The 19,579-nt window shown below is 54.8% G+C and overlaps 1 protein-coding gene and 1 pseudogene across 6 annotated transcripts in view; both read right to left on the reverse strand.

Moving 5' to 3' along the window:
* The window catches only part of AATK (apoptosis associated tyrosine kinase), a 48,663-nt gene that overhangs the window by 19,879 nt on the left and 9,205 nt on the right, over positions 1 to 19,579 (reverse strand). The gene's annotated exons all lie outside the window — the stretch shown is intronic.
* LOC134729479 (uncharacterized) lies at positions 6,219 to 7,472 on the reverse strand (annotated as a pseudogene).

The following is a 19,579-nucleotide window of genomic DNA, read 5'->3' on the forward strand; positions in this document are numbered from 1 at the left end:
AAATAAAAAAATTAGCTGGGTGTGGTGGCACAAGCCTGTAATCCCAGCTACACGAGAGGCTGACACAGGAGAATTGCTCGAACCCAGGAGGCGGAGGCTGCAGTGAGCCGAGATGGCACCACTGCACTCCAGCCTGGGTGACAGAGTAAGACTCCACCTTAAAAAAAAAAAAAAGGAATTACTACCACTCCACTTTGCAGATGAGGACACTGGGTCCCGTGGAAGCGAGGTGGTTTGTCCAGGACACCAGTGCGCCCAGCCCTGTCCTTGTGGCCACGAGAGGACCCTGGGCAGAGGAGGGGGGTTCCCACAGTCGGCCGCAGGCTGATGCCTCCCTCAGGCCCACCTGCTCTCGGCCACTCTGGCACCCACAGCCGAGTGCACCCACCGCCGCCTCTGCATTCCTGGAGCCTTCTCTGTGCCCTCATCAGAGGCACCTGCTACCTGGGCCCCGCTGGCTGTCAGCTTGTAAGACAGACCAGGCTCTGACCCCAGATGCCAAGGGCCAGGACTAGTGCCCTGGGAACCATGACACCTGTTGTAACAATCCAGCACACAAACGTGCCCACGTATGTGCATGCATGAAAACACATGAAACACACATGCACACACCTCATGAAAACGCGAAACATACATGCACATGTAGCATGCATACAACCATACGTGTGACCATGTGCACACACTATACACAGGCCGACATGAACGTTCATGCACAGACATGCACACACACATATGCATGTGTATATATCACACGTGTGCACACCCATACCCGCACACGCATATACCCACATGTGCACATACACACGGGCACACGTGCACACACAGCCACACGCACGCACAATCCACACGCAGACACCCACACGCGTGCACACACCCCCACACACGTACACGCACCCACATGCACGCAAACCCACACCCACGTGCACCCAGACCCACACCTGTGCGCACACACGCACATACGTGTGCAGACATACCCCGCACACACGCACACATACCCACACCCACACGCACACCCACATGCACACACACCCACACATGCGTGCACACCCCCACACCCCCACATGCACACATATCCACCCACACGCACATACCCACACACATGCACAGACATACCCACACATGCACGTGAACACCCACCCACACATGTGCACACATATCCACACACATGCACACATACCCACACATGCACACCCACACATATCCACACGCACACACTCCCATGGACACACGGGCACACGTGCACACACACCCCCACACGTGCGTGCACATACCCATACACATGCAAACACACCCACAGATGCATGTGCATGCACGCACACACACCCACATGCACACATGCATGCACACACCCTCGTGCAGACATAATGCATTCACACGTGCATACACGTGCGCACACACACGTGCACACATATACCCCCACACGCACATACCCACACACATGCACACCCACACGCACAACACACACACATACCCACACATCCACACATACCCACACACATATCCATACATGCACACCCACACACACACCCACGCACGCAGATACCCACACGCGCAAACCCACACATGCGTGCACACACCCACACATGTGCACACATACACAGATACCCACACGCGCATGCACACCCACGTGCACGCACACACCCATGTGCACACAATACCCACACACTTGCACGTGCACACCCACGTGAGCGCACACACACCCCACGCGTGCAGATAACGCACACATGTGCACACATACCCATACACGCACACACATATAACCACACATGCGTAGACAGATACCACACGTGTAGGCACACACACATGCACACCCCCCACACGTGCGCACGCGCACACACCCACACGTGCGCACACACGCATGCACGCACCCCACACACCCACACGTGTGCACACCCACAGGCACACACACCCGCACATGCAAACACACACACATGAATGCACACGTGCACACACATCCCCTGGCTCAGTCCCCACAACCGGCCTGCTCAGTAGGTATCATCATCCTCATTTTACAAGTATGAAAACTGAGGCTCAGGGATGTCACAAGCACACCCAAAGGGTGGCCTGGCTCTGCCAGCTCCACTGCCCTGCTCCAGATGCCATGCCTGCCCCTCCAAAAGTCACGTGGGAGGCCCCACTTATCTCCTTGGGACCAGCCCCCACTAGCAGGTGGGGAGGCCTCTGTAGGGTCTGCTTGCCTGTCCCTCTCATTAATGCCTCACTCTTCCCAGATACGAGAAGGGGTACCTGGGACCTCAGCCCAGAAACTCGTGCCCAGGAAGACACAAGTTGCACACGGCTTTGTTTCTGAAACTTCTTGAAAGCCCATTTAAACCAGCATCCCACTGTTCAACCCTCTGCTACCACACACGCTGCACGGTGTCCCCCAGGCTCTTCCAAGCCCGGCCCTCTGCTGCCACACATGCTGCGCGGCCCCCAGGCTCTTCCAAGCCTGGCTTGGCCATACCGCGGTCCCTGGTCCTCCCGCAGGCCTTACAAGAGCCCAAGTAGCTGCACTGAAAGGTCACTTCAAAGCAGACCCCCCAACCCTGGTGACCCCTGCTGATGCCCCAGCCCTCCACTGCGCTGCTGAGGCTGTGCCCCTGGCCATGGTGAGAATGGGGGCAGTTCTGCCTCCTCTGCAACTGGGCTGGAGGGTGCCTATGTGAGCCTGCAGTGGATACACCGTGACACCAGCATGCACACACGTGTCCAGGCTGTGGCTTCTTAGGCCATTGTCCACACAAGGAACCAGGGCCTCACCCATGGTGGGTAAAATGCACCAGGACTGTCACAGCCCATGAGTCCTCTGTCCACCAGCCTTGTCCACTGGCCCTGAATCAGCCACCCTCGGGACCCCCAAAGGATGACTCTATTTCTTTTTGTTTTAGAGATGGGGTCTCACTGTGTTGTCCAGATGGGAATGCAGTGGGGTGATCACAGCTCACTGCAGCCTGGAACTCCTGGCCTCAAGCAGTCCTCCCCGCCCAGCCTCCCGGGTAGCTGGGATGATGGGTGTGACAGGCATGTGCCACCGGACCTGGCTGGTGACTGTTTCTACTGTTCCTGCTGCGTCTCCTGGTGTGCACTCTGCCGTGAGGGAGGGCAGGGCCTTCACCCCCACTTGCTTTTTTGGTATCAGTGCCCAAGACACTATCATTCCCATTTATTTACGTCACACTTAGGCGCTCCTTTTCATTCCAATGAGCTGTAATGTGTTACTATAATTGTTTAGTTTGATTCTCAAATTGCTCCAGATTTGGTAAGGGGGCACCTGGTGTATGCAGAACAACGGCTCCTAGAGCTGTCCACCTCCCGATCCTCGAAACTTGAGACTCTGGGTGCCTTGCATGGCAAAAGGAGCTTTGCAGGCGGGATTAAGGTAAGGACCTGAGGCGGGGCCATTAGCCCGGATTGCCAGGCAAGCCAGGGTCATCCCGAGGGTCTTTGGACGAGGGAGGCAAGAACTGGAGATGAGAGAAGTGACTGCAGAATCAGAGACCGTGGGGCCGGGGGACCGTGGGGCCGTGGGACCATGGGGCCGTGAGCTGTGGGGACCGTGAGCCGTGGGGCCGTGGGGACTGTGAACTGTGGGGCCGTGGGGACTGTGAACTGTGGGGCCGTAAGCCGTGGGGCCCATGAGCCGTGGGGACCGTGGGGACCGTGAGCTGTGGGGCCGTGGGGGCCGTGAGCCGTGGGGCTGTGGGGGCCCTGAGCCGTGGGGCCATGGGGGCTAGGAGCCGTGGATGCAAGGGGCTGGAAAGGCCAGGGGTGGACTCTCCCCAGAGCCCAGCCTCCACCGCATTGACTATAGCCCATGAAAGTGACTTCCGGCCGGGAGCGGTGGCTCACACCTGTAATCCCACCACTTCGGAGGCCAAGATGGGTGGATCACCTGAGGTTAGGAGTTCAAGACCAGCCTGGCCAACATGGTGAAATCCCGTCTCTACTAAAAATACAAAAAACTAGCCGGGCATGGTGGCGTGTGCCTGTAATCCCAGCTACCTGGGAGGCTGAGGCAGGAGAATTGCTGGAACCCAGGAGACGGAGGTTGCAGTGAGCTGAGATTGAGCCACTGCACTCCAGTCTGGGCGACAGAGACTCTGTCCCCCCCAAAAGAAAAGAAAGTAAGTGACTTTCAATTTCTGGCCTCCAGAACCTACAATAATAGACTCCATGAAATCTGTAATCAGTGGCCACAGCGGCCACAGGAAACTCACACAACAGCCCTTCCAAGGGGCTCCCCAGCAAAGCCTTTGTGGTATCTGCCCCCAACCCCTGTGCCTCCTGGGACACAAGACAGGCCCAGCAAGGGTGGGGGTGCCATGGAAAGCCTGGTGGCTGGGCAGGTCCCCAGAGGGCCGCCATCAGTCCTCAAAGACATGCTCAGATGCAGTGGCTCAGGCCTGGCACCAGCTGGTCCCAAGGTGGGGTGGTGAGGGTACATCTGCTGTGAACACGTGGCTGGACGCGCTGGGGGCAGGTCCAGGTCAGCTTCAAGGACTCTGCCCAGGCTAACCCTAGAGGCCTCTAGTGCCAGCAGTTACTTACTTTTTTTCTTTCTTTCTTTTTTCTCTCTGTTTCTCCCTCTCTCTCTCTCTCCCTCTCTTTCTTTCTTTCTTGATAGAGTCTCACTCTGTCACCCAGGCTAGAGTGCAGTGGCATGATCTCAGCTCACTGCAACCTCCACCTCCCCAGTTCAAGTGATTCTCCCACCTCAGCCCCCCAAGTAGCTGGGATTACAGGCACCTGCCACCATCACCCCCGGCTAATTTTTGTATTTTTAGTAGAAATGGGGTTTCACTATGTTAGCCAGGCTGGTCTCAAACTCCTGACTTCAGGTGATCCACCCACCTTGGCCTCCCAAAATGCTGGGATTACAGGCGTGAGCTACCAGGCCCGCTCTTTTTTTTTCTTTTTCTTTTCTTTTTTTTTTGAGACAGAATCTCGCTCTGTCACCCAGGCTGGAGCGCAGTGGTGCAATCACGGCTCATGGCAGCCTCAAACTCCTGGGCTCAAATAATCCTCCCACCTTAGCCTCCCAAGTAGCTCAGACCACAGCCTTGCACCACCACACCCGCTAATTTTTACATTTTTTTGTAGAGACAGGTCTCACTATGTTGTCCAGGCTGGTCTCAAACTCCTGGGTTCAATCAATCCTCCCGCCTTGGCCTCCAGTTTCAAAGTTAATGTCTATTTGGCCATTGTCCAGCTCTGGAGCATTGGCTCTGCTGAGAGGTTGGGGTGGGAAGAGGCAGAGCCAGCCACAGGGAGCTGGCAGGGGACCAAGAGCAGGGAAGAGAAGGAGGTGCTTGGGGTGGAGACACCCCCACAACAGGCTGCCGGCTTTGAGTCAGTCCCACCCTCCTGGGAGTGGCTTCTCACCTGTGAGCCTCCCTGAGCAGTAAGGACCCAGCCCCACCCCCGCCCCAGCCAGCCAGCCTCCCTGTCCCCGTCCTCCAAAGTCCACTTGACTTGTAACCACCCTATCCATGGAGGTGTGGACGCATCGTCGGCGTGACCCTCACGCCCACCAGGTGGCACTCTCAGCCATTTTACACACGCAGTGGAAAGGACAGGAGGCTCCTGGGACTCTGGGCCACACACAGAGGAACAGGGAGGCCAGCTCCAGGCACAGCGTGGCCTCAGCTCAAAACACAGGCGTGGTCCAGGATGGCGCCTACTCAGCACAGAGCTGGGGGATCCCAGCTTGGGGTGCTGCCGCGTTGCCGGCACACGGCCTTCCCTCGAAGGCCATGGGAGAGTTCCGAGAGTGGCCTGGCTGAGCCTGAGAATGGCCCCACAGCCCAAGCCCTTGGCCACACCTGGCTCGGTGAGCCCCCACCCCCGCAACGTGCACACGTCCCAGGCGGAAGCCGCCTCCAGCAGCCCCAGGTCCCAGGCAGCCTGTGCGGGACCCTGGAGTCCCAGGACACGTCACCTGACCTGGCCCAGCTTCTACAGGGCTGTCCCTAGGACCGGGTGCTCACTGCAGCACAGGGTGACCCTGGTCAAAGCCAAGAGTTAGGAAGTTTTCTGTGTTGGGTCCAAATGCACTTCCCCTCAACCCCATCCAGCTCTGCCTGGGGCCATGCAGCCCCCACCCCTTGTGTCCACGCAGCCCCTGCCTCCCGTGTCCACACAGCCCCACTTCCCCCAGCCATGCAGCCCCCACCCCCCGTGTCCACGCAGCCCCACTTCCCCCAGCCATGCAGCCCCGCCTCCTGTGGCCACACCTGGTCCTCCAGCCTCCTCGAACCCTCTGGCTTCACAGCCTCTCTCCTCAGCACGTCGCCCCACAGTTAGCAATCCCCACCCCTGATGAGGCCAGGACTGTGTGGAGTCCAGGGGCCCCACGGTGGGTGGCCATGGGGTGTGATCCCCACGGGGTAAGGCGAGGCCTCCATTCTCTCCACCCACACTGCCTCTTCTGGAACCTTGGGCCCTGCCTGCCCGGGGCTCCAGGCTCTGCTCACCCATCGGGTGTGCCTGGCATGCATGCCCCGTGGGTGCGGGCGTGACCCCCACATGCTAGCTCAGTCTGAGATTCCAAGGCTCCCAGCCATTCCCCCCACAACAGCAGGTGCACCCAGGGTGAGCACGGTGCCCAGGGTTGCCCCTGCATGCTTCCTCCACCCAAGCTGCCTTCCTGCAGGGACGGGTGGCCAGGGTGGCCAGCACACAAGGTGTGGCTCTCTGCCCCCACCCCTGTCCCCGCTCGGCCCTTCAGGAAGCTTCCTGCTAAGTGGCTAAGTGCACCCCTCCAGGAACTTGGGGCTCACTCCCCTCCCCGAGGCAGCCTCTTTCACCTTTTGTGGCACCAACAGCCAGCGTCTCTTGCACAGACCCAGCCTGGCCCACACCTCCCAAAAATGCCCCCAAAATGTCCCCAAATCACACAAACAAATGGATCAGGATCAGCAAAGCTGCAGATGGGAGCCTGGGGGTAAAGGTCAAGGCCCCTTGTCCCAGCCCCACACTGCCCTCTCCATCGCTCTGTGCTGGTCGGGTGTTCACACCTGGGGCAAGGTAGCCGGGACCCTGGGGAGAGGGTGGCCACATCATCAGGGAAGAGCAGGCCTGTGGGTGGCCGAGAGGACACAGTGGCCCCTGGAGGCACCCCCAGGCGGGGCCGCTGCAGCTGGGACAATGGAGGGGCAAGGGGGCCGGGCAGGGGGCCCGCAGGAGCCCACAGGGCTCCCTTGAGCCCACCCACTCTCAGTGCCGCACCCCCCGCCATTCACATTTCCAGCGTGGGAGGAGTTCGCCTTCACTGTTACTAAAGCTTCTGTCTTCATCAAATCCACACCGGAGAGTGTGGCAGAGTCTGAGAGCCCAGCTCGCTCCTGTGAATCACAAGCTACAAAGTCCAGCGTGCTGGTGCCCATTAAAGACACTGCCTTAGACGAAGCTCCCGGGTGAAAGAAGCTAACGGCGTGAAAGAAAGCACAGACAGGAAATCTGCCCTTCCAGCGTCAAAAGCTACAATAATTAGAACCTCACAGTGCTGGGGCACAAACCCACCAAAATCTGGGCCTGGCCACGCAGAGGATTCCACACTCCATGAAAAGCCTGACTTCAGGCCGGGCGCGGTGGCTCACGCCTGTAATCCCAACACTTTGGGAGGCCGAGGTGGGTGGATCACTTGAGGTCAGGAGTTCGAGACCATCCTGGCCAACATGGTGAAACTCCGCCTCTACTAAAAACACACAAATTAGCCGGGTGTGGTGGCAGGTGCCTGTAATCCCAGCTACTCAGGAGGCTGAGGCGGGAAAATCGCTTGAACTCCCAAGGTGGAAAATGCAGTGAGTCAAGATTGTGCCACTGTACTCCTGCCTGGGCTATCGATAGAGTGAGACTCCATCAAAAAAAAAAAAAAAAGAAAGAAAAAGAAAAAAGAAAAAAAAAAAGCCTGACTGCATAACTTCAGATTAAATGATTCTAAGATAGATTACAGCATCTTAAAAGAAAATAGGTAAATATTAGATTTCTGAATGGAGAAGGATTTGTAAGCTAAAAGCAATTGAAGGGATCGCAAAAGAAAATATTGAAGGCTTTGGCTCCGTAAAAATGTCTGTTCCGGCTGGGCGCAGTGGCTCACGCCTGTAATCCCAGCACTTTGGGAGGCTGAAGTGGGCGGATCACCTGAGGTCAGGACTTTGAGGCCAGCCTGACCAATATGATGAAACCCCGTCTCTACTAAAAATACACAAATTAGCCGGGCGTGGTGGCATGCTTCTGTAATCCTAGCTACTCGGGAGGCTGAGACAGGAGAATTGCTTGAACCTGGGAGGCGGAGGTTGCAGTGAGCGGAAATCGTGCCATTGCACTCCAGCCTCGGCAACGAGAGCAAAACTCCATCTCAAAAAAAAAAAAAAAAAGGGTGTTCGATAAAAGCCCTCAAATTAAAGGCACACAGCGAACCGGAAAAAGCAATTTACAGAAAATATGTCAAAGAGCTGATGTCATGACTACACAGAGCACACAATCAGTAAAAAATAACGAATACGTTAAGACCCCAAACATAAACAAGACTGAGCGCGGTGGCTCACACCCACAATCCCAGCACTTTGGGAGGCTGAGGCAGGCGGATCACTCGAGGTCAGGAGTTCGAGACCAGCCTGGGCAACATGGCCAAATCTCTTCTCTACAAAAAAATACAAAAATTGGCCGGGTGTGGTGGTGGACACCTGTAATCCCAGCTACTTGGGAGGCTGAGGCAGGAGAATGACTTGAACTCAGGAGGTGGAGGTTGCAGTGAGCCAAGATCACACCATTGTACTCCAGCCTAGGCAAGAGAGCGAGACTCCATATTAAAATAAATAAATAAATAAAAATTAGCTGGGCGTGGTGATGCACACCTGTGGTCCCAGCTACTCAGGAGGCCGAGGTGGGAGGATCACTTGAGCCCAGGAGGTGGAGGTTGCAGTGAGCCAAGATTGAGCCACTGGACCGCAGCCTGGGTGACAGAGTGAGACCCTGTCCCAAAAACAAAAACCACAAACAAGCAAACTACGTGAAGTCAGCTCACAAATGAGGAAATACAAATTGCCCAACCCGGCAGGGCACGGTGGCTCACACCTGTAATCCCAGCACTTTGGGAGGCCGAGGTGGGTGGATCACTTGAGGTCAGGAGTTTGAGACCAGCCTGGCCAACATGGCGAAACCTTGTCTCTACTAAAAATACAAAAATTAGCCGGGCATGGTGGCAGGTGCCTGTAGTCCCAGCTACTTGGGAGGCTGAGGCAGGAGAATGGCTTGAACCCAAGAGGTAGAGGTTGTAGTGAGCCGCCCAGATCGCACCACTGCACTCCAGCCTGGATGACAGAGCAAGACGCTGTCTCAAAACAAACAAACAACAACAAAAAACCAAACTGCCCAATCCGTGAGAAAATGTTCAGCCTTGATCATAAAGAAATGCACAATTATAACACGTCCAGCTTCCAGACAGCGGGAGTTTGTAGAAGCCAGTAAATCAGAACCGGCTACCCAGGCCGTTTGGTGGATGTTAAATCAGAACAGCCTGTGGACCTGCCTTCTCTCCAGCCAAGTAATTCCATGTCTGGAAATTTACACTAAGAAAATAACCTAGAGGGCACATGCATCCAGAATAAAAATAAAGTAAGGAATGAGAAAGTGAACGCCGCAGACGGAAAAAGCTATTTGCACAAAGATGTTCATTGCAGTGGTATTTATAAGAGCAAAAAAGAGGCCAGGCCTGGTGGCTCCCGCCTGTAATCTCAGCACTCTGGGAGGCCGAGGCGGACAGATCACGAAGTCGGGAGATCGAGACCATCCTGGCTAACACGGTGAAACCTTGTCTCTACCAAAAATACAAAAATTAGCCAGGCGTGGTGGCAGGTACCTGTAGTCCCAGCTACTCGGGAGGCTGAGGCAGGAGAATCGCTTGAACCCGGAAGGCAGAGGTTGCAGTGAGCTGAGATCTCACCACTGCACTCCAGCCTGGGTGACAGAGCGAGACTCCATCTCAAAAAAAAAAAAAAAAAGTAAAAAAGAGCCTAAATGTTCAACAGTGAAAGAATGATGAAATAAAAACAATGGTATATCTGCAAAATAAGCCATAAAAAGTGAATTTAAGACTATGTTTTAGGCCCGGTAAGGTGGCTAACATCTGTAATCCCAGGATGCCAAGACTGGCGGATTGCTTGAACTTAAGAGTTTGAGACCAGCCTGGCCAACATGGCGAAACCCCATTTAAAAAATAAATAAATAAAATTAGCCAGGCATAGTGGCACACGCCTGTGGTCCCAGCTACTCCGGAGGCTGAGGTCGGAGGATCGCTTAAGCCCAGGTGTGGAGGTTGCAGTGAGCTGAGGTCATGCCACTGCACTCGAGCCTGGGTGATGGAGCAAGACCCTGTCTCAAAGAAAAGAAGGTGTTTTAAACAAACGAGAAGATATCAATGACGTTATGCTAAGGAAAAGAAGCAGGACGTGCAGGACTCCCAGGACCAGGGCATGAGGGAAACGTGTCATCGTGACTGTAGGGCCTGGTGTATAGACAGATGTGCATATACATATTTGATGAGCTTTGACGTCTCATATACAGGTGTTAGAATTAGTGAAATTACACACGGTCACCATGCGCCGTTTGGTTCTCTTCCCTCTACCCTCAGTAAGGGTAGAAACAAGCAGGACATATAACTATTTACAAATCCTGATCACAACTTTGTCAAAAAAAAAAAAAAAACAGAAGAAAGCTGGGAAAAAATACCCCAAAGCGTGAAGAGTTTGTCTTGGGAGGTAGAAATCCAGTTGGTTGCATCCTGTACTTGCACGTTTTCTACAACAAGCATGCACTGCGTTTAGAATCAGACGATGTATGATTGTATTTGATTATCACTCAAACCTGATCCCATCACTGCTGCCTTTACAGAGCTGCGCTGGACGCAGAATGGCCACCTGCCCTGGGGTATCCGTCCACTCTCTGCTGCCCCCACCACGCTCAGCCTCCCACTTGCTCCTCCATCCTGACATGCTGTCCCAACACTCCCGGCATCTTGCAAAGCGCCTGATGTGGTCCTCGGAGGAGCCCACCCCCGTCCACAGGGACCCTTCCTGCTCAAGACCACAGCCCAGGCCAGCTCACAGGGAACGTCTGCTGGACCAGTACCAGCCTCTAGAACGACCGGCTGGACTTGAAGCCACACATGGCTCCGGGACGAGGTACCTGGGGATGAGCCCCGGGGGTTCCCCCAATGGAAGGCACTGGATACAGTGTGGGAGGGGACACCAACGCCCTGAGGTGCCTGCGGCACACCTGGGGCAAGGGAGGGAAGGAGCATACAGACACACTGGCACACACTTGCACACACACACACACGTGCTCTCACACACATGCACACACACAAATGCACACGCTCCCACTCACGCTCACTCATGGAGATTCGCATATGCACACACTCACGTGCACACTCACGCACACCCTTGCCTGTGTCCACAGTCCTGCTCTGAGCCAGCGGGGCCCACCCGAGGGTCCAAGGAGCAGATGACCCTGCTAGTGAGGAGCCTGGGAATAGCCCCCAGTTGGGCAGTTGGCGAGGTGTCCCCAGGTGAGGGAGACACGGAGACTGGGGGTGGAGGTGCCTTGGCCAGGCCAGCGATGGGGCAGCGACCCAGGCTCTGTCCTGGGAGCACCCTGGCCGAGCTCTGGGTTGAATGCGTCCCATGACTGGTGAGCAAAAGGGATGGCCGTCCCGAGAGCTGCATTCCGGGGCCGGGGCAGCCCCGCCAGCCTCCTCCAGCTTCTGGGCACCCCCTCCATTGTCCGCAGCCCACCCATCCCGGGCTGGACCCTCCTCCCCTGAGCTGGTGCAGGTTCCCTTCCCTGACCCCAGCACATCACCCACCACCGCAGCCTCCAGCCCCGCCACCAGGCCCAGTGGCCACCGCCCACACCCAACACCTCCATCGGACTGCCCTGGAGTTTCCCAACCACACACAGCTGAGGCTAGTTCCCCATGCGGTCCTGCCTCCTGCCCTCCCCAGCCTGTGGGAAACCTAACCCCTTCCCCCACCCTCACACCCCAGCCCCCTGAGGAAACCCCACCTCCAATCCCTTGTCTTCTCTCCACATCCTCCAGCCCCTCGCAGGCCTCCAACCTCCACCCCAAGGCACTGGCCCAGGAGGACCCTGCTCACGCCTCCCCGGGGATCTGCAGTGTCACCCACCATGGCCATTCCTGACCTAGATCACAGCCACTTCTAAAAGCACTGCCCGCGGCACCCCCAGCCCACCCTGGGCTTGGCTCCCATGGCCGTGGGCTCACAACAGCCCTGGGTGCCTGGAGCCTGTGCCCCCATGAGCTCTGCTCCCTGCTCACACCTGTCCGGGCTCTCTGCTTGTCCAGGGTTTCTTCAGAGGCAGGGCCCAAGGCACAGGGTACTCAGGAACCCCCGCTGCAACGGCAGTCAGCCCCCACCAGCCCAGCCTCAAAATGCCCGGTGCCTCAGTTTCCCCAGTCTACCTGGAGGGGCATGTCCCTCTGGTCCGACAGCTCAAGCCCCTGAGGAAGGTGAGCAGCTGACCCATGAGGAGGGCCATGATTTTTTTAATGGGAAATAACAAGTGAGTCCTCATGCTGCCGTGGGACCACCGCGGACCAGCCTGGTGCCTCCCGGGGGGACAGCACACAGCTCTGTGTATACTCGGTGTCCAGACAGGCAAATCCAGACACAGAAAGTGCGTGGGTGGCTGAGGGGAGGGGGATGGGGAGGGACCACTGATGGGTGCGGGGCTTCCTTCTGGGCTGATGAGAATGTTCTGGAACTAGAAGCAGTGGTGGTTTCCACACCTTGGTGAATGTTCTACAAGCCCCTGAGCTGTTTGCTGTAAGATGGTTATTTTGTGTTATGTGAATTATACCTCAATATATTTTTTTAAGTGAACAGTTTGACATCCCTGTGTCAACGCTGGGTGGGGACAGGCGCCCCACTCCCACATTCTAGTGCTCCCCCCCAATCCTAGGACTCCCCCATCCTAGTGCTCCCACCCCATCCTAGGGCTCCCCCGATCCCAATGCTCCCCCCGTCCTACTCCTCAGTACCCCCGGCAGCTCACTGCCCATTCCCCCAGACCTCCTTCGTGCTCTGCCACCAGGGATGCCCCCTCTGGGAAGCCGCCCAGATCCTCCCAGAACAGGGACTGTCTCCACAACAGGCTGTCCTGGGGAACTCCCCTATCACAGCCAGAACCCTCCACTGCTCACACCATGAAGAGCTCATTCCTCATCCAATGTCTCTGGGGACCTGAGGCGCCCCCTGGCACTGCCACGTGGAAAGGTGCGGCACAAGGGGTGCTCAGCAGGCTGGAAGTGGGCTCTGGCCCCAAAGGCAGACAGACAGGGGCCTCTCTGCCTGGGTGGCCAGCAGGTGGGCCTCGGCAGGGCATCTGTGGACCTCCTGGCACCAGGGTCCCCTTTCCCCCGTCTGGTGATGCAAACAGGATCCCATGCAGGAAGGAACTGGCGCAACCCTGGCAGGCGTGCCGCTGAGTCAAGGGCAGACGGTACTGGGGGAGTCAGCATGTCCAGGGTCAGGCCAGTGTCCCTGGGAAGCCAAGAGTGGTCCCCATTGTCTGTAACAAATACCCCTACCTCTCAGTTGCAGGCTGAAGTAGTAAGATTCTTGGGGTTCCTGGGACAGGAGAAGGGAGGAAGGGGTACTCTGTGCCCCCCTACGAACCACTGTGAGGCAGACAGAACTTTGTGGGCTGGGGAACAGGATTTCTCTGCAAAGGTTTGCACAGGGGCCCAGACACAGAACATTCTGAGAGGAACGGAATTCCTAAGCAGAGACACAGAGTCACTTTTCCAGGTGGAGACACGGAAGCCGGGTGTCAGCCAAGCCCCACCTGCACAGAACCCAGGCCCAGCCCACCTGTCTCCCCCCGCCAACCCCTCCTGTCTCCCCCCTCACCCCTCCTCCCCCACATCCCCCAGAAATGAAAGGACAGATCCTGTGCCTGGGATCAAGCATTCACTTTTCTATGATGCAAGGCTCCTGGGGCTGGGGGAACCGTGGCCGGGGACGCGTGCGCACACTTGTGGCTCAGACGCATCTGAGGGGCAGCAGGCCACCTGACGCCAGGCCCCCATGCGACGCAGTTCTTCAGAGGCCCGGCATCCCCCATCTGGCTGGTCACTTGGGCCCATCTGCCCCCAGCCTCCCAGGACAAAGGCTGTGTCCAAAGGACACCCTGACCCCAAGAGCAGGAACTGCCCTGGGAGTGATTAAGGAGGGGCTTGGATCATAATCCCAAAAGACACCGTCTCAACACCATCATCCAGAATATGCTGAAATCCCTGAAATCTAAAATCCCCAAAATCACAGTCACCGGAGGGTTGCGTCGTGTTTGGCAGAGCTGGGACCCTGAGGTTGTCTTTATTTGGAAATTAAGTGTGCTCAAGGGAGAGGCACATGGTGGCCAGGCTGACAAGGGTGGCCTTTGATTTGGGTGTCAACTTAATCATAGAAGAAGTGAAAACACAGGCAAAAAATACACATCTCCCCACCAAATTATTCAATCACGTGAGACTTCCAACCCCTCACAGGCAGTGCCACGCTTGCCTTCAAAAAAACAGCCTTTGGGGCGGGCACAGTGGCTCCCGCCTGTCATCCCAGCACTCTTTGGGAGGCTGAGGTGGGTGGATCACTTGAGGTCGGGAGTTTGAGACCAGCCTGGCCAACATAGCGAAACCCCATCTCTACTAAAAATACAAAAAATATTAGCAGGGCATGGTGGCACTTGCCTGTAATCCCAGCTACTTGGGAGACTGAGGCAGAAGAATCGTTTGAACCCAGGAGGCAGAGATTGCAGGGAGCCAAGATTGTGCCACCGTACTCCAACCTGAGAAAAAAGCATGACTCAGTCTCAAAAAAAAAAATAAAAATAAAAAATCCTTTGGCTGGGAGCGGTGGCTCACACCTGTAATCCCAGAGCTTTGGGAGGTTGAGACAGGAGGATCACTTGAGCCCAGGAGTTTGTCACCCACCTGGACAACATAATGAGACCCCGTCCCTACAAAAATTTAAGAATCATCCAGCAGTGTGACTCGAACCTGTGGTCCCAGCTTGTTGGGAGGCTGAGGCAGGAGGATCGCTTAAGCCCAGGAGGTCAAGGCTGCAGTGAGCCACCATTGCACCAGTGCACTCCAGCTTGGGCCACAGAGCAAAACCCTGTCTCAAGAAAACAACAAACCACAACAAAAGTCCTTTGTCAGAGAAGAAGAAGAATTCAACCAGGTCAGCAACCTCAGAAACAGACACTTGCTGACACCAATACTCCTTCCTGTTACAAAGCACACTCGGCGGTGAGCTGAGCTATCCTTGGGGATCTGATCACCAGAGAAGATGGATTCTAATATTTAGTACTAAATCTAACAGAAAACCAGTGCATGCTTCACTTTGCCTAATGGATGGCACCTTCAAAACCAGCCCTGCTGAATTTTTTTTTTTTTTTTTTTTTTTTTTTTTTTTTTTGAGACCAAGTCTCGCTCTGTCGCCCAGGATGGAATGCAATGGTGTGATCTCGGTTCACTGAAACCTCTGCCTCCCAGGTTCACGCGATTCTCTCGCCTCAGTCTCCCGAGTAGCAAGGATTACAAGCGTCCACCACCACGCTCAGCTAATATTTGTATTTTTGTAGAGACAGGGTTTCACCATGTTGGCCAGGCTGGTCTTGAACTCCCGACCTCAGGTGATCCGCCTGCCTCGGCCTCCCAAAGTGCTGGGATTATAGGCATGAGCCACCGCACCTGGCCTCCATCCCCACTGATTTTTATCAGCTATATACAATTCATGCCCCTGTTGGATTAGGAAATTCCAGAGCTTTCCTGGCTTGTTTCTGTATTAACAACTGGAAAAAGTACAGCACCTTATCAACATTTATTTGAAGATTTGGTGGACTTTGTGGAAGAAAATGGATTTCAATAGAGTCCCCAAACCATGACAGATTTGGAATTAGGTGTGATCAAGGCTTCTAACAGTGAATTTGAAGATGTCACCAATAAAGTTTGTCTTTTCTGTTCAGCCCAACACACTGGGTGGAAAATTCAGATGAGACAGGAACTTCCGTTTAAAGATGCGTCATTTGCCTGCGTGGGCGTTCTTCCCAGCTGATGACACCCCGGAGCGTTCAGGGAATTAACAGCTGCATTTGCCCTAAGAAGCTGGGGAAGTTACTGACTGGCTCGAAAATACTCGTGCCTATGGCAGGATGAGAGGATGCTTTGTGATGGTGTTGTTGCTCCGTCACCAGCACTATTTCCGCCAAATCTGTGGTCTGTGTATGAGGCCCATGCGCAATGGACCTCCCGTACCCCAAACAACACAGAAGCGCGGCACAGAAGACGGGAGAATCTAACAGGAATGCTCATGTGGTACGGGCTGAATCACAGAAGAATGTCAAAAAGAGCAGTGACAGCTCACGCCTGTAATCCCAGCACTTTGGGAGGCTGAGGCAGGTGGACCACCTGAGGTCAGGAGTTCGAGACCATCCTGGCCAACATGGTGAAACCCCGTCTCCACTAAAAATACAAAAATTAACCCAGCGTGGTGGCGGGCACCTGTAATACCAGCTACTCAGGAGGCTGAGGCAGGAGAATTGCTTGAACCTGGGAGGCGGAGGCTGCAGTGAGCCGAGCTGAGATCACATCACTGCACTCCAGCCTGGGCAACAAGAGTGAAACTCCATCTCAAAAACAAAACAAAACAAAACAAAACAGAGCAGTGCCATGTAGAAGATGAATGTGAGCGTCTTCTCCAAGGAGAGCCACAGCCTACGAGAAAAAAAGCAGCTACTCGTCGAAACGCACAGCCTCACCATGTGGTAGTGAGAGGCAGCCAGCTCTTAGGGACTGTCTCTGTGCAGCTGCCCGTCACCTGGCCCTGCCATACCCTTTTTCATAAATCCAATTTCTTTTTTCTTAGTTTTCTCTTTCTTTTTTTTTGAGATGGAGTCTTGCTCTGTCACCCAGGCACAGTGGCACAATTTCAGCTCACTGCAACCTCCGCCTCCCGGGTTCAAGCTTCTCCTGCCTTAGCCTCCCAGGTAACTGGGATTACAGGCGCCCACCACCATGCCCTGCTAATTTTTGGATTTTAGTAGAGATGGGTTTCACCATATTGGCCAGGCTGGTCTCAAACTCCTGAGCTCAGGTGATCCACCCACCTTGGCCTCCCAAAGTGCTGGAATTACAGGTGTGAACCACCACACCCAGCCTTTCCTACTATTTTATTTACTTATTTTTTGAGTCAGAGTCTCGCTCTGTCGCCCAGGCTGGAGGGCCATGGCACAATCTCGGCTCACTGCAACCTCCACCTCCCAGGTTCAAGCAATCCCAAGTAGCTGGGATTACAGACTCGCGCCATCACACCCGGCTAATTTTTGTATTTTTAGTAGAGACGGGGTTTCAACATGTTGGCCAGGCTGGTCTCAAACTCCTGACCTCAGGTGATCTGCCTGCCTCGGCCTCCCAAACTGCTGGGATGACAGGTGTGAGCCACCGCGCCCGGCCCTTTCCCACTATTTTAAATGGTCAGCATTACTTCTTACAGCTCGCTGTGCTCTGCGCTTCATCTCTGAATCATTTCCAGTGCTGGAGGTGTGAACTGCGTGGAGACCTTTAGAGGGTTCTCATTCATCTTTGCACTTTTTGCGTGTTTGACTCCACGGATGTGCATCACCACGGCGCTGCGCTCTGCACGGAAACCTTGAACTTCCTCAAAAAATGAAGAGATGTCCTGTTCGTACATTCGCATTTGGGCAAGATAAAATTTCTCAAGACCCTGGCTCTGTGGGCGACTGCACGTGTGGCGGTGACCATCAAGGTTTCTGACGGATCTTGTCAAGAGACTTAAGTCATCGTCACAGTATTTCAGACGAATGCAGTGATGCGGCCAGGTGCACATGCTCACCCACCATAGTAGCACGGCTTCATATGTCTCCCTTTTTAATACATTTTACCTATTATTATTATTTATTTTTTTGAGACGCAGTCTCACTCTGTCGCCCAAGTTGGAGTGCAGTGCGTGATCTTGGCTCACTGCAACTTCTGCCTCCCGGATTCAAGCGATTCTCCTGCCTCAGCCTCCCGAGCAGCTGGATTACAGATGCCCGCCACCATGCCTGGCTAATTTTTGTATTTTTAGTACAGACAGGGTTTCACCATCTTGGCCAGGCTGGTCTCGAACTCCTGACCTTGTGATCCATCCGCCTCGGCCTCCCAAAGTGCTGGGATTGCAGGCATGAGCCAGCGCGCCCGACCTATAATATTTCTTTTTTTTTTTTTTTTAATAAGGTCTCACTCTATCACCCAGGCTGGAGTGCAGCGGTGCCATCACAGCTCACTGCAGCCTCGAACTCCTGGGCTCAAGCAGTCATCTCACTTCAGCCTTCCCAGTAGCTGGGGCTACAGGTGTGTACCACCATGCCTGGCTAATTTTTTATTTTTTGTAGAGATGCGGTCTCATTTTGTTGCCCAAGCTGGCCTTGAACTCCTGGGCTCAAGCAATCCTCTTGCCTCAGCCTCCCAAAGTGCTGGGATTACAGGTGTGAGCCCCCCATTTATTTATGAGCACAGTTCATCTGCTCATAACTGTATGTAACCTGAGCAGCCTGAGGGTTTCCGCAACAATGTATGTTACCATGTTACAATGTATGTTACTATGTTACAATGTATGTTACCATGTTACAATGTATGTTACCATGGCCTATTTTATTGTGTTATTGTGTGAAGTGGCCTCTGAAGTTTTTATTGAGTTTTTATGTTTTTCAAATAAATCCCTTTTCAAATGCAAATAAATGTTTTTTTTGTTTTTTTTGAGACAGTCTTGCTCTGTCGTCCAGGCTGGAGTGCAGCGGTGCTTCTCGGCTCACTGCAAGCTCCGCCTCCCGGGTTCATGCCATTCTCCTGCCTCAGCCTCCCGAGGAGCTGGGACTACAGGCGCCGGCCACCACACCCGCCTAATTTTTTGTATTTTTAGTAGAAACAGGGTTTCACTATGTTGGCCAGGCTGGTCTCAAACTCCTGACCTGGTGATCTGCCTGCCTTGGCCTCCCAAAGTGCTGGGATTACAGGTGTGAGCCACCGCGCCCAGACTAAATGTCTTCTAAAGAATCTTTTAAATCATTGTTTCCTGAATTCGGTTTTTGGAATTTTGACCTTTTGGGATTTCCACACTCAGGATGATGGCACTTGGGATTGTGTCTTTTGGGATTCAATCAGCTCCTGCTACAGAGAGCCCAGTCCAGCAGACCCCTCCTCGGCCCTGATCGCCAGTCAGGCACGAAACTGAGGACCCCCTCCCCAACTCAGAAGCAGGGCCCTGGGCGGGGGTATGGCAAGACCCCACAGGCCTCCCGACACAGGGGAGAGAGGGCGGGAGGAGCCTCTGGGATAGCAACGGTGCCCCCACAGGCCCTGGTGGTGGCATCGTGCCCAGCCCTGAACCATCCCCACAGTCACTCCCGAGACCAGACAGATGTGGGCACCATCTGCCGCATGGGATTCTGGGTGGCAGGTGAGGACAGGGCAGGGGCTGTAAGTCACAAGATGCCG

This window comes from Pan paniscus, chromosome 19 (assembly GCF_029289425.2).
Source record: "Pan paniscus chromosome 19, NHGRI_mPanPan1-v2.0_pri, whole genome shotgun sequence".
Lineage (NCBI taxonomy): Eukaryota > Metazoa > Chordata > Mammalia > Primates > Hominidae > Pan > Pan paniscus.